Below are 12,837 nucleotides of genomic sequence, written 5' to 3'. Positions count from 1 at the left end.
CTGTAAAAGCAACAAGGGAAAACTGTGATCAAGGGACTTAAGAAAGGTTTTGCTGGGTTTACATGAATCTTGTAGGGGATTAATTCTACTTTGTTTTCCCATATGAACCATTTCAGATGAGTTTGTATTTTTCTCAATGAATAATTATGTCAGCGATTTTGGGTCAGCTGAGTTTTCTGACTTTGCTAGATTGGCCATTTTCACTATCAGAGGCTGAGGTTATGTTTACCTGCACAGTAGGACAGGGAAATGAGAAGTCCTTGGGCTCTTCATTAAAAAACTAGGAATGTCAGCCATGAGCTGAGATAAATTACATCTTCCAGAACTTCAGCTGAAATAAGGAACTGCCAAAATTAAGAAGCCAAAAAAATCTTCAGTGTAGCATGATAAATAGTCATAAGTTGTATATGTTATCTGAATAAAAGATCACTGGAGTAAAATAATATCACTAGAATTTCTCCTAGTATGAATTTAATCAGTAATTCAGTACGACAATTCACAATAATAAGTAGAAAATGTGTGAAGAAGACTGGGTTTGCTTGGACGTATACTTGGAAGATTTCTAGCATCCCAAGAAAGATAGGAAGCGAAGTATAGCTATTTCTGCATTTTCTGGATAGTACCAGATGTCAGTATATCCATATTCTTCCCAGATGACTATTAAATAAACCCAACAAAAATAAAAAAGAAGATAATGCATGTGATGACTACTTTCTTCAACTCTGTTAAAACATAAACAATTGTACAAAAGGGTTCAGTGGCTTCTACTTTAGCTAATGCTTGCTATTTGAGTACTGTTTTCATAATAGTCTTGCAGAAATGAAAAGCCTCAGTGGGCTTACTCGTTTAGGCATAGCTGACTTTGTTGCTGCTGCTGCTGCACATCTCTGGGATTTTCATCCGGTTTCCATTCCACCAGTTTAGCACTACCTTGCTATTGCCTAAGCCTCATCACAATGACACCCAGTTTAAAGGATGGGCCTGATCCACAGCTCTGCTGCAGACACTGTGTGTGATCACAGACTAGTTTAAGCCAAAATCCATGCCCCATTTTCTCACTTATAGATCAGTAACCTAATTTACATGGAAAGTGTGAAGGACCAATTTATTCATAATTGCTCAGAGTCCTGAGTAGAAGATGCACTGCAAGTATCTGGAGTTGTTACTGCAGTGTCAGCATATTAATACACAGTCCCCAAAAGCTCTACACTCTATGAAGATTTGTAATTGAATCATCAGGAACTCCTCATTCCCCTGTCCCATGACTGAGAGAGATTAATCACCTGTTAAGGATAATCCCTAACACATTTAAAAGTGGAGTAGTTGTGAGTTTCATTTTTAAGCATAAGATAATATGAACCATGTACCATCCAAATGCACTGAACTTCTGCATGTGGCTGCTCTACCATGGAAAAATTCCTCTCTCACTTTTTTTAGCTGCTTCTCTTACACTTCTGCTCTCACAGAAGTGTTAGCAGTGAAGTCCATTTTAATTCCTTGATGATCAGTCATGTGTGTGTCCCTTTTTACCCCCTGTTGCTTCTCTACAGCTAAAATTTGGAGGTTAATTCCCTCCAGAGATCAGGAACTGTGATAGCCTGCTTTGCCATGGCCCAAGTCTCCCACTCCGACACCACGTGTTCATTGCCATTTTACCTTCGTATTACCTGTGCTGTGAACCCTAAAGCAAATTCAGCATTTTTACAGCCCATTTTACTTGGAGATGTCATTGAACTATCTGTTCTCTTCATGTATAACCATCCACAAAGGACAAACCTACTAGGGCAAGAACACAAAAAAACATGAGAAAGGAAGAAAGAAAAATTCTACAATGAGAAGTGGTACAGTCTCTGTATGGCTATCAGCAATCCCAAAACTGTTAAGAAAGCCGGATTTGGTCAGATTTATTTAGATTAGACTGAGTAGTTATAATTTGGAGAGTGGCTGTTTTCTAGAAAATGCAAAAGCATATTTTCTCTAAAAATAGGAAAAAATGTCACATTAAAGCTTTTCACATGTCAATAAGTTCGATTTTGTTTTTAAAAAAAACCACCAATATTCCAGCTGAAAATATATATATAAAAAGTACAGGACGATGTTGCCAAATAACCTCCACGCCCCTCCCCTTTCCTTGCCCAACATACCCAGTAAACTAATTTGAACACAATCTATTTTCTAATGAAAAACATTGGTTGGAAATTCTTCACCAGTTCTCATTAAGTTGTGTCTCTCATTTTGCCAACACAGAGTTAGTCCCCTGAGTGTATCCTTCATCTTCAGTAATCTCTAAACACTTCATAAACATCAGTACACTTAGGCTTAAGACAGGTCTCTGATATATGTTAGCATTATCTATTATTACAAAAGCAGAAGTGAAAAGTAAAGTTTATGCCTGTGGCCAAGAATGGATCTAACCATATGCACACACATATGCAGCATGTATATACAAACATATGCATTTAATGATTTGAAAAAAGGAATTAAAAGGGACAGAAAGGAATTAGAAATGTTTTTTTGAGCTTATTTGCAATGTTTTAATCATACAAGAGGAAGATACTTTGGTTAAGTTGGACTCATTTAACCTTTCCAAAAATATTTATTGATTCTGAAGCATAATTGTGAGTTATCAGACCATTTCATTTCAAATTATGATTTCCACTTCAGAAGCGACCTAACATAGAGTATATGAAAGGGTGAAATATTTCCAAAAATAAGCAAATTGTGATAATGAAAGCTGTCCTCCTTTTTCCTTTGCAATCAAGTGTGTGTTTAGGCAAGTTTTACTAAGTCTTGCATACACTGCTGCTTGCAGGCTTTGACTTTAAGAGCAAAGCCTTAATTACAAGGTTATGCTTCCTCCCTGAGTTTTTTTCTAGTTTTGACCTACAATAAATGAATGTATATTTATACATATATATGTCACAGGGGCTGGTACTGCCATTCCTTTCCCTTGTGAGATACCAAGATTTACTGGATATCAATATTAAAATGCACTTCCTGCTATACAGTCTACATTTTATTTTTATTAATTTTTAATGGTGGTTACAAGTATTGATTTCAAGAAATATTTGTTATTATTTAATCCTTACTTTATTTTTTATTCATCCCAATTTTTCATATCAATTTGGCAAACAAATGCCTCCTATTCTAGCCATGTGTGATTTGCCTGCTACTAATATTCATGATCTGTTTAATCACTGTTCATGTTGTGTTCAGGTTGTGAGTTATCCTAATCAGGTGTGATACATATGCTTCTGCTGATTCTCTGTGAAACACTTGAAAGCATGGACATTTGAATATCACACTAGCCAAACAAATCCCAGAAAAATTAATGGGAATCCAGTTCACCAATATCACTTTATGTCACCCAAAGCCCAGCATCTATCCACAGAATCATAAGGAACCATCTTACTGCTGAGTATCAATTTGCAAATGCCTACTGGTAAGATCATATGTCCTTTTCTTATCTGAGATCAATACGATTTTACTACCTGATAAGCATTACTACTACAAGCATTCAGCAATATCTATTACTCAATTACAAGGTGGTCAAAAAAGAACTGTGTGTTGGCAAGGTAATTGTTTTTTTTTTCTTGTTCCTGGTAAGACTATAGAAATAAACAAAAACATTAAGAAAAGAACCCAACAATGAAAGAACCCCAAGATACGTTATAAAATACATTTATAGCTACAGGAGAGATTGTTTTGAAGCAAAGTGGAAATTATTCTGAGAATGACAATATGAGATCCCATATTAATTCTTTCCAAACAGCTCTCAGATAATGCTTTGTTTAAATGTCAGAAAGGCTCTGAAAATTCAATCAGGAATGGAAGAAAGGGAAACAAAGGTCCAAACCTGTGTTCTTTTGTTCTTAAATGTTTTTGCCACCTGACTAAAGACTCTGCAAACATGGTATAATCAGCCTGGGGCATGAACACAGCCCAGTTTCCCATCTTGAAATACAATGACTGAAGAAACAGGCTTCTGAAAACAGACCTGATTTGCTGGAGACTAAGATTTGCTGCACAAATGAAGTATCAAGCTGCAAGTTGCCTTTTACCTAAGCCAGCAAGACAAGACATATTTAGGAAGAACAACTGACTGCAAAAGCCATTTTAGTTCTTTATGTACCTGTCAATATAGAGGAAAAAGAGGGAATGATTGTGAGAGTGTGTGAGTGCAACTTCATCACACATTAAACTTGAAAAGCTTTTTATTTAGGTTTTCCTTAAAGATACTTCATTTCCATAATAGAAGGACATTTGTGGAAACTGCACTTTTAATGTATGCATTAAGCTCATCTATCAAAAAAAAGAAAGTTGAAAGCAATTCCTTAAAATGAACATGATTAGACTAACATAAGTTAAAAAACTCCATAAGTAATAAAAAGAGATAGCACAGCCTAATAAAGACCTCATTCTCAGGTCTTTCTCCAGTGCCTGGCAAGGTGGTGGTGTAAGGACCCATGTATCTGCTGGTATGTTTGTGTAAAGTCTAACCCAAGTAGGTCTCAGTTTCAGTTAGGTCACTACATGATCTGCCTGTGATTTAACACTAACTACAGCAACATGTGAGTAGCAGGATGTGTCAAATGAGAGGACGAGATCAATGAGCCATGCTGGAAAGAACTGCAGCAGCTGTTCCTCCGCCTGAGGGCATTATTTATTTTTAAATGTAAATCCTATAGTTGAGATAGGATGTAGAGTAACTTTGATTTTTCCATTCTGTATTAGGACACTGATGTAGGGTAGAAGTCAGCAATACACAGAAATTCATCATGGCCTATCTCAGCCTCCAGCCAGGAGGACCGATTTCTTCCTTTTTTTGGCTCAATCTCAAATGCAGGGAAGCTTCGTGAACCACAAACCCACTGGGTCATCACAGACCTTTGTTATGCTGTTCACAGAATTAGACAGGTGAAAAAATTGTCAAAAAGAAAAACAAAACACTGAGATGCCATGAAATGCAGTCGTTTGACGTCCAGTACAGAAGAGACAGATCTCAGCCCATTAATTGCACTCTCTCTGGAAAAGACACCATACAAAGATGGACCTGTCACATTTTATAGGGTCTCTCACATTAATTTGAAAGCTTGTTGCTAGGTTCTACTAAGAACTGAGGGGAGGGGTTACAATTATTAATAAGTGAGTCATCTGCCCATTGATGATTAAAAACTCTTTGTGTTCAGGACTAGGGGAAAATAAATAAAGAGCATCCTCATTCTACTCACTGATTAAAGGAGAAAGAAAGATGGAGAAAACAGAAACAAATGTACGAAGTGTTTAAATAATTTTTTCCATGTTCACCAAAAGGCTAAAATAGGTTAGATGTGACAAATAAAACACCCCACAGTGGCTCAAGGAGAGTGCCAATAAAGATACATATCATAAGCCCTTTAGCTTAGCCTGTCATGCCAGCTCAGCTGCAAGAAGGGTCATACAAATATCTAAAGAGACAGAGACATCTTCTTAGCTGTACCACTGCTGATTCTTCTTTCTCTCTTCCCCCTCATCCTACCAAAATTTCTCAAGTGTTTCTCCAAACGTGACCCTCTTTGCCCTCAGCATTTACTCTCATAAATCAGGCTGCACTTCAACTCCTCTTCCAGTAAGGCCAGTTTTCTCCAGTTCACATGAAACTGCCGTCACCCACCCCTGGATCTGAAAGAAAATACAATTTACTGAAGCACCTGAAACTTCTCCTCCCATCAGCTGGAGGACCAGGGTAGGGTGCTGGAAGACCATGGACAGGGGAAACCTCACCTTCTGTGAGACTCCTGGCCACACTGTAGTTGCGAAGCCTCACCTTCCCCCTCACTTCAAGAAGATACCACTGTAAAAATGCATCTATGGAGCTGAGAACAGAAGAAGTAGCTGATAAGGAAAGGTCACACTGTCCTTGCAAAGTGGGTGTCAGCTGAAACATTCATGGCTTGGTGTACTACTTGGTCATGTGAAATGGGATTAGAAAATATTTGCACACCACACAGTGGAATTTGTCAAGTAACTGCAAGATATTTTGATTGTTGGCAGCCTGCAAAAAAACCCTTGATCCTCTCCTCCATGAGAGTTTCTGAGACCTAACACATTTTTCTACTGAACGTTTCCAGAGAAGATAACTTATCTGACCTGACTACAGGGAGAAAGTGCAGTCAGTAATTTGGAGAACAAGAAATCAATGCTGTACCCTTATTTAAAAACCAATATACAGTAAATATCTGCCATCAGCAGTGATAACATTCACTTACACTGGAGATAATTCATACAAAATGCCAACCAGCCATCAGTTTAGGAAACCAAGAAAATGGTCTCAGTTCAGATAAGTTATGTTCTCTCAATACAGTTTGGCCTTTTTCTTTTTGAGTTTAGTACACTTGTTTCACATACAAACCATGCAGAGCTTTCTGAGTATCACATATATTTACCTAGTCACAGGAATATTCACAAAGGGAAGGAGATCAAATGGCTACTGAAATGATTGGGAAGGTTTTGATTTTTATCTCTGAGGAGACAGACATTTGTTGTTGGCTGCTTTCAGACCAGACAGCGACTGCTGAGTGAGCCACAACAGGCATTTTTTTCCTCTCAACTTTTCCTTCTGCCATTTGACTGCTCATTGTTTTCATTCTGTACTGAAAGGGTAGAAACATTTTTTTTAAGGCTGTTAACAGAGGGATCTGATATAAATGCCGGTACAGTCAGTTTTTCCTTTCTATCACACATACAGGTGCTGCCCTTTCACTGATCTCACAACCCACCCATCCTGCCACCGCAACAGAGAATGCTTAAGATAAGATGTTTAAGAGATGTTAAAAACAGAGATGTTTAAGACATTCTATTTTCCTTTCCTGTTCTTAATTTTTAAGTCTGTAACAAAAGAGGATTACTCATTCTAACTGACATGCAGGCTGAAGCTTTTCTGAGGACTTTAGACATGATGAGAGAATGGCTGAGTACTCTTTGCACCTGGTGCCGTTTTGAGCTCCCTTGCTCCTCAGCCTGCCAAAGCAAATTGCAACTCTAGAGGCGGGAGAGGAAGAATTCCTTACTTCCTCACCAGTGTGTGTATTTCCTCCAATATCGCATGTGTCTGATCCCCACAATCCATGTGGCTTGATCATATTGAGGTCTTCCAAAGCCTGTCCTTCTTCCAACTAAGTCAAACTCTACAATCTTAACTGGGAAGATGCAGCAATTGGTCTCAGTCCTGCACATAAAGACATGCTCGGCCCTGACCTACCTCCTCTGGCTTCAGGGAAAGTCACACTGATAATTTTCTGCACCAGTGCCACACACGTGTTTTCCATGAATTTTCAGTACAACATTAGCTCTATTAAAATAAGCAAGGTGCTTTTAGCCATCATGTACTTTTTGTAGATTTTATCTTTAATCCAGCTTTCTGTTTTTCTCAGAGCCTGTGTGGGTATGCACTGGGATGCACCAGCCCTACCTGTAACCTTCTGTCCGGGATCCTGGATTTACTGCTATTCCAGGGCCATCTCCTTATCTCACCTCTTTCCATAACACCACAGCGATAGCAGATCTGCCAGAGATTAGAGACCTGTTCCTTCCTGAGGAGTGATTAGCAGAAGCCTCCTAAATGCTACATTGTACCTCTTGTACTATGGCTGCAGCCATCCTCTCATGTTTACTCTTATTTAGCTGGCATATCCTCCCAGCACATAAGTTTTCCATAGCTGGAAGAATGATTTCAAAAGCAGACACTCAGAGGCCTTGATACCTCATAGTACTTGTTGGCAACATACTCGTGGAATAATCCCACTTGGCCAAGTAAATTGACTTCTAGGTATGGCTTGGCAGACAAAAGTTTTCTGGTCCCATGAATTGAAATGAAAATGCTTACAATTTCCTTGGCCCAAACCGAGGTAGAAAGTATGCAAGCCTTCTAATGAGCTACAAATGCTTAGTTCCGGTTGGACTGGCAGATTTGCTTGTCATTTAGCAAAATGAGATCTCAGCACGGCCCTTTGTATCATCAAATTTCATATGAATTATTTTCAGTTTTCTTACAAAATGCATGAATTGGAAAGAAATAATAAAATTTATTGTCCAAAAAAAAAGATGGGGTATTCTGCCAATTTTCTCCCTACAGTTTTTTTCAGTCAGGAAATTAATAAAACTGACCATTTCCCAATCATGGTTTATTCCGATAAATCTATATTTTCTGGAGTAAAACAAGAACATTTATCACTGAGAAAATCCCACTCAGCTCTGCCTTCTATGTAGGTCAATAGGGATTCTGCATAGGACCAAACCCTGACAGCGCATCTCTTCCTTTTCTCCCATGTTTTTAAATCAGCATTTTTTTACTGAAAAGATGTTTTCTGACTTTTGCTGCCACTGCTCATTTCATATGCTGAAGTTGGCATCTTGGATTTGTCAAAAATGTTTTCCCATGAAGATGAGGGTGTCATCAGAGACCCAGATCGTGAGCAGGACAGACCAAATGACACGAAGAGAGAAAAATTGGAAACGCTGTCACGGAAATATTCTGAAGTATGAAGACAATCACTGCTCCTAGGGAAGCAGAAATACTTCTAAATTAAATGCCCTTTTCCCAGTTTTCCATGCGGCATCACTGTGGGCCTTTTAATGACATGTTTACATCTGTTAATTTCATGCCAAGGTTTGGCAGTTGCCCACGCAGAAGGCAATTTGAGTTCCTAGAAGCTGAAGTACTGCTTGCATGTTCCCCTCCCTCCTGGGCATCCTGGGTGGAGGTGGGCTGGGCAGAGAATGATAGCTGGCCCTTCACTGAAGTGCTGCATCACACTGGGTGATTTGTGGGTTTTGTTATTATTCCAGCGTACTCAGATGAAACCTTGTCTTTTGTCACAAGTTTAAGTTGATGACTGGAAGCTGTTCAGAGCCCTGCGAGCACACGCAGCCTCTGGACAGTGATAGAGTGAATTCCAGCACCTTGCTGACATCCTTAGTCACAATAATCAAATTGTAAATGGTTAAGGCAAAGAGGAAACAAGGGATAGAGCTACGGTCCACTTGGTGTTGGGCAATGGATTACACAGTCATCAGGACTGGCTTGAAGGAGCCATGGATGTTTTCCTTCTGCCTTTCTTAAGTAGTGTTACTGGTTTTCAGTCCAGCACCTAGAGGACAGTTCTCTCTCCACAAAAACAAACAGCACAACAAACACACTATGGCAAACCTAAAGAAAGTAAGGCTGAGCGCTCAGGCCAGAAAGAAGAGTGAGTGCACACTCGCAACAAACTACCCTTTTTCTCCCTCAGGTGATCTTTGTAGGTAAAGGCTGAAATGCAACAGCAACGCAAAAAGGGGTTTGGTGATGAACAGGCACTGTCATCACACCCTCCCTACCTTCTCTTTGTGGATGGCAAATGCCGTCTTTAGAGTTATCAGTCTGCAACCCCTCACCAGGGACTTAGATTCACTCCAAGTCAACTGAAGTATATTTCCACCTACTACCAGTTAAATCTTGATAATTTTGAATCAGCTTCCCATTTTGCTTTTTTGACCACAAGGACAAAAAAAGCATAAAATTAAAAAAAAAAGGGAATCAGATGCATCTAAGATCATTACTTTGCAAGTTTCAGTCAGTGGCCAGAATCCTCTGCAAAGAGAGGGAGCAGGAGCAATTTGACAGGGACTGCCAGGGAGCTGTCAGCTCAGGTCCACCTGAGCAGCAGGAAGAGAAGAGACTGTGGGGCAAGGCTTCCCCTTGGGAAATGTTATCAGCTACGTTCCAAATGTAAATTTAAACCAGAAGCACTAGCTCTGTGAAGAGCGGCGTGGGGCAGAGGAGGCAGCAGCAAATGGTGGCTCTGAGGATGGGTCACATTTCTCACCCTGCATGGTGCACCTGAGGCTGCCTGCTTGCATGCCTGCCAGTGCCCTGCACGGCCAGACCCTGGGCAGCGGGCCCAGAGTCACCCTAAAGAAAACAGAGCTGTGATGGGGAGAGCAGGGCAGACGCTGTCCCTGATCCAAAAGGTGATACAGATCTTTGCTGGGATTCACAGGTTAAAATGGCCCGGTTGAGCATAATCACTTTTTTCTTCCCGCCTCCTAACATTGTTGTTTATTTTTAATTGCATTCCCTCCCTGCCTGAGAATTAGTAGCAGTTTCGGAGAAGGTCGGAAGCTTTGCTTTGTGCTGCTGCGACAAGGCAGCTATGAGCAGAGCGCACACAAAAAGCACTCTGTTGTGCTCAAGTGGTGATCTGTAGGCAATGCAAACCAACCACCAACCCAGGGTAAGCTGCAAACAAGGAAACTGTAACCAGCCTGAAACAAGGCAAGAGTAGAAGTAATTATCTGTCTCTCTTCCTTCTCTCCACAAGCTCAAATTTGCCTTAGTACAGCCTCTGTACACAGCAAGATCCAATAGAAAATTAATACTCTGCATGGAAATGCCTCCTCTTTCCTGAGGAACAGAAAATACTACTGACAATTGTGTGGCATCTGCTGGACTTATCCACAGACAGCATTGTCATAAAGTTTAGAGAGGCCAATTTAATTAACTATTTAATTAATTTAACTTTAGAAACTTAAAATGATGCTTACTGATTGCCTGTCTCTTCTTGTCAGATGAGTTATTCTGTCCTATTAATCCCAAAGATGGGATAGATTAAATAAATCCTACTCTTCTTAGTATCTCCAAGACACTGCCCCAAAAAGAGTAGATCAGTCTTGGCAAAAAAAATTATTGTGGCTTTAAATCAATGCTATTTGTCTCCTTTGGGTAGGAAGCAGTTATCCAGCTTAAGAACCCTTCTTTACATACATTACTACAACTGACCACTTTTAATTTCCAGTTTATTAATCCATCTTGCTGGGACTTGTTGACTTCATCACTGATTTTGGCTCTCCCCTTTCATTTCTTTCTTGTTTTGTTCAGTCATGCACTTGATTTGTGATGCAAAAGAGTGCACAGGTCCATGCAAGTCGGGGAGAGACTCAGTTTCCATTTTGCTGAATCTTGTCCTGTGCTGCCATTTAGATGTTTCCCCCCACCCAAATTGTCACTACACTTAGTCTTGCTGAGAGCATATATGTCTGATGACGTCAGACAGACATGACATAGCATATACCTGCTTGTGTACCCCATCCCCCGTGTGCCCACCTTGACAATTTTGGATGTCCATCATCAGTTGCATCAGCTTACCAAGAACACCAACCTCTGTGATAGCAGACACCGAAGGGGGTGCCTGTTGCCCCTTCACACCCCCCACTCGCTTTCCTTCTCCAGCTGTTCCTGTGCCTTCCGCTTCTTCACATGACATTTGCCAAGGTCCCCACTCTTTTACTGTGTGCTCTTATATATAGCAGAGTTGATCTGTCCAGCAAAGTTCTTCCTTAGCTTTGCAGGATTTACTAATTCCTCCAGAAAGCTGAAATCTCTTTCACAGCTTTACTCTATTGCTCAGTTTTTTGCTGTATTAGAAACCAATTTATTATTCTTTTTTTCAAATCTCCTCACACCACTGTTTCAAAACTGCCATGAAAAAAACATCCTATAAATGCTTAAAAAAATATATATTCTTTTTGAACTGCCTTTTCATGCTGAGAGAAGCAGAAACCAAACTGAGATTCATTTCTCTACATGAACAATCTTATCTAGGCTAACATGAAAAGGAAGATAAAGTTACATATTTGTCCGATGCTTTTAAAATGCACAACAGATTTTTTTGCCATCAGGGATAACTGCATATAAATTTTTTGTGCACACATCTATATATAGTTTATCTTATAGCTATATAGTTTATATATATATATATATGAAAAAAACCTTTCACTTACCTTTGAGAAGTAACATTTATCCCAGGTTCGGTAAAATAGTCTCAGACAGGCACTTAGACCTTTTTTCTATGCCATGCATCCTTTTTTCAAAAGAAGATATAATCAGAAAAATCCTGGTTGATCTCTAGCAAACCAAAATGAAGACTAGATTGTCAGATGCAGCCTGATTCAGTAAAGTCCAAGTGTGTGAATCCCTGAGACTCCTGTTTCAGTAATATCCAAAGCACAAAAAAGAGAAGAGAAAAGAAGAAAAAAAAAAAAAGAACAAAAAAAAAAGTGAATAACTTGTTCTTTTCTTGTTTGGTTTAAAAAACCCAGTCTTGGAGGACTAAGCAGCCTGCAGGCTTTTCAAGCATTCTGATCCTAGAGCATCCCAAGGTAACACACGCATTTTGGTACTGCAAGTCTTCAAGTTCATACTAGCAAGCCCAGCTTCTGTGTATGTGCGTGTGTGTTGGGGAGGGGGGTCGAGTTGTATCGCGGGGGGAAGAGAGACAGGGAGATACACACACACAGTCACGCAGAGATGGAAAAAGGAAAAACAGCAAACCGGAGTGATCTCACAAAGTGCTCTAGATGGCAGAGCCTGCACGGCTTGTAAGACAAGCAATGTGCACACACCAAAAAAAAAAAAAAAAAAAAAAAAAAAAAAAAAAAAGATGGCTATAGAGCTGCAAAATTTGCATTGTAGCTGTTCCTCATTTTTAAAGGTGCTGCCAGTCTAGGCATCTTTGTAAATGTTAATTTTCTTATCAGCTCATGCAGAATGACTTTCCTTCAGGCACATGGAAGGGTTGTACGTCCTCACAGCCTGAAGCTGCATACAAATGTTCACTGCAAAAGTGACTGGGCTGGTAGTTGGTGTTGCCACTGCTCAGCTGTTCCTCATTTGCAGAAGATGCTGTGACTTCTCCCCATCTGTTTCACATTAGCTCACACCACTTCCACTGGTAGCTCAGGGTAAAGCTGCTGACTCTGCTGTGGAAGTGGCTACTGACACAAAAAAAAAAAAAAAAAAAAAGGAAAGAAAAAAAAAAG

The 12,837-nt window shown here is 39.8% G+C and overlaps 1 protein-coding gene across 1 annotated transcript in view; it reads right to left on the bottom strand.

Annotated features, from left to right (window-relative positions):
- Positions 1-12,320, bottom strand: part of LRFN2 (leucine rich repeat and fibronectin type III domain containing 2) — a 155,313-nt gene extending 142,993 nt beyond the window's left edge. The window contains exon 1 of the mRNA XM_014950455.1: positions 11,800-12,320. The gene's annotated coding sequence lies outside the window, so the exon portion shown is untranslated. The remainder of the gene's footprint in view (positions 1-11,799) is intronic.
- Between the last annotated feature and the right edge of the window lie 517 nt (positions 12,321-12,837).

This window comes from Calidris pugnax, unplaced genomic scaffold, assembly GCF_001431845.1.
Source record: "Calidris pugnax isolate Ruff unplaced genomic scaffold, ASM143184v1 scaffold24, whole genome shotgun sequence".
In the NCBI taxonomy this organism is placed as follows: domain Eukaryota; kingdom Metazoa; phylum Chordata; class Aves; order Charadriiformes; family Scolopacidae; genus Calidris; species Calidris pugnax.
This window is presented reverse-complemented; position numbering and strand designations above follow the sequence as displayed.